Source organism: Amblyomma mixtum, chromosome 10, assembly GCF_055824585.1.
Source record: "Amblyomma mixtum isolate Tamu chromosome 10, ASM5582458v1, whole genome shotgun sequence".
Taxonomy (NCBI): Eukaryota; Metazoa; Arthropoda; class Arachnida; order Ixodida; family Ixodidae; genus Amblyomma; species Amblyomma mixtum.
This window is the reverse complement of record NC_143021.1, coordinates 40,965,699-40,968,332: the sequence shown is the minus strand read 5'-3', so window position 1 is coordinate 40,968,332 and position 2,634 is coordinate 40,965,699.

Genomic DNA, 2,634 nt, shown 5'->3' with positions numbered 1-2,634 from the left:
CTCCCACTGTCCTCTGAACGAATGTTATATGAGCATGCTGCATTGTCCTAGAAGCAAGTTCCAAGAAGTGTACTGATACATACCTTCGTAGGCAATCACATGTGCACTAAGCCTTCTTTAAACAAGGTCGACGCAGTACGGGATTCCGGTGTTCCAGAAGAGCTTCAGGCGCTTCCCGTATCTTTCGAATTGCTTAAGTTACATACTACTTTCGTCCACAGACCGAACAAAGCCACACATTATAATAACAGAGCTATAAAGCTCTGCGAGACAACACTACGCGACAAATCAACAACAGCGCTACGGAGCCGTACTGATGGATTGGATTGGACTGACCGCGAACTGACATCTATGATGATGGTGATAGCTGAATGCACGGGAGTTTTGATACTTACGAATGGTTTCAATGGCAAGTTTAGCTAGCAAAACGGTGGACATGTCGCACAACTCCACTAATTTGGAGAAGTTTTATAAATATAAAACTAGTCATTGAGTTCTTGCAAAATTCTGCAACACCAGCTTCTCCTCTTAGATAAGTTTAGCTCGTTGGCGGCTCTCACTGCAGGAAGGAGTGGAATCGCACCAATTTACAAACATCTTCGCGTCAAATCCGCCAACTGATGCAAATAAAACAGTATACATACACGAAAGACCCAAATTTTCTGTGAAATAAAAAACGTCCATACTCATGGCCTGGGAAGATACTCGGCCTTACATCCTTCGGACGTACACCTCGTCTCTCATGCGGATATACAAAAGTGGACACTGTCCGTACGTCCGGCGGATGTACGAATGCGGATATCCGAAATCGGATTGTGTTCGTACGTCCGACGGACGTCCGATTTCGGCAAAGGACGTTCGGATCTAGCTCGTACGTCCGACGGATATCTGTGGTTGCTTGGGAGATATTGCAGGACTGAACGAAAAGATGAAATTGCTAGAAGTGGCGTCCTTGAATGAACTAAAAGAGCGAATTTGTGAGTGAGTTAAAATCAACAACAACTGAGCTGGACGATAAAGTGACACATCTGCAAGACAAGGTTGATGAACTAGAAAACAGGAGCCGGAGGAATAACTTGATTGTGTTCGGAATAAAAGAGGAGAGCGATGAAAGTGCTGAATCTCTTATCACGAAGGTAAACGAGACGGTGTTCCAGGAAAAATTAGGTGTTACTGTTAAAGGCATAGAGAGATGCCACAGGCTTGGAAGAAGGAGCGAAAATGGTCGCCCGGTATTCATTAAGTTCTTGGACTACCGCGAAAATCATTCTGTCTTAAAAGCGTGCTATAAGCTCAAAGGAACACAATTTTCAATCTCTGAAGACTTTTCTTTCGCCGTTCGAAATGGGAAAGCTCAGCGGAAGAAAGGTTGAACGGAGCGAAGGCCAAGCTTTTTTTTAACAAGCTGTGTGTGGATAGCAAGATGTTTGCTTGGGACTCGGTTAACAATGCTCGATACAAAATTTCTGAAAGAAAAAAATGACCACAAACAGAAAATAGGAGGGCATTCACAATAATTAATATTAATTGTCGGAGTGTTGTCAACAAAGTCGCCCATCTTGAAGCTGTGCTAACGGAGACATGGTTAGATGAATAAATATTTGATTCCGAGTTTGTGCCTAGAAACTATACAGTCTTTCGGAAAGACCTCGACAGAAGAGGTGGCGGAGTGGCTATACTGTTCAAAACCTCATTTCAGATTTTAAAACTGCCTGATGTCGCTAAAGTTGAAGCTGTATTTTTTAAAGTATATGCAAACAATTTCCGATATTGGAGCTATCTATAGACCTCTCGGTTCCTCTGTCGCTGTCTTGGAAGAAGTTAAGAAATATCTTTGTTACCACACGAAACCAGATGACAAGCTAATTTTGGTTGGAGATTTCAACTTACCAAACACAAACTGGGCTACTTTTTATGTTCGGTCTCCGCGCGCAGTAGGAGATGCACTGCTTGATATCATGTTTCATTTCGATCTCTTACAAATTGTGAAGCACCCTACTAGAATCCAACAAGACTCGGCATCAATTCTGGATTTATTCTTGGTGCGCGGCAACATCAAAGAAAAACTTTCGTGTAATGTAGTGGACGGAATTTCTTATCATCAAGCAGCAATTCTGGTAATAGAAGACATATTATAGGACGGACATATTATATTCGACACTTTCCGAATTTCGCCCGTGCTGAGAAAGAATCGATCATCGATGTTTTAGATCTTCATTATTATAGTTTATGCACAGCACTTGTAGTGTGGATGACCTTTGGCTTGTTTTCAAAAACATTGTTTGTGACTGCATTCAGCGTTTTGTACCAATGATATGCAAGAAGTCCGATAACCACAATCCCTGGATTACGCGAGAAACTTTGGAATTGCAGCGCAAGCTAAAACGACTGAAGAAAAGGATAAAAAAGCCAAGCTCAGCCAATTTAGAGGCAAAAATTTATGAAGTTTCAGAGAAATTAAAACAGTGCATTGTAAAAGATAAAGAAAAATGCTACAATACGCAACTTCCGGCTTTCATAAAAACTTCACCTGAAAAATCTGTTGTTAAAACTGGATGTTAAGAAATCACCTGGACCTGATGATATTCCGAATGCCTTTCTTAAACAGTATGCAGAGTGGTGTTCTAAGTATTT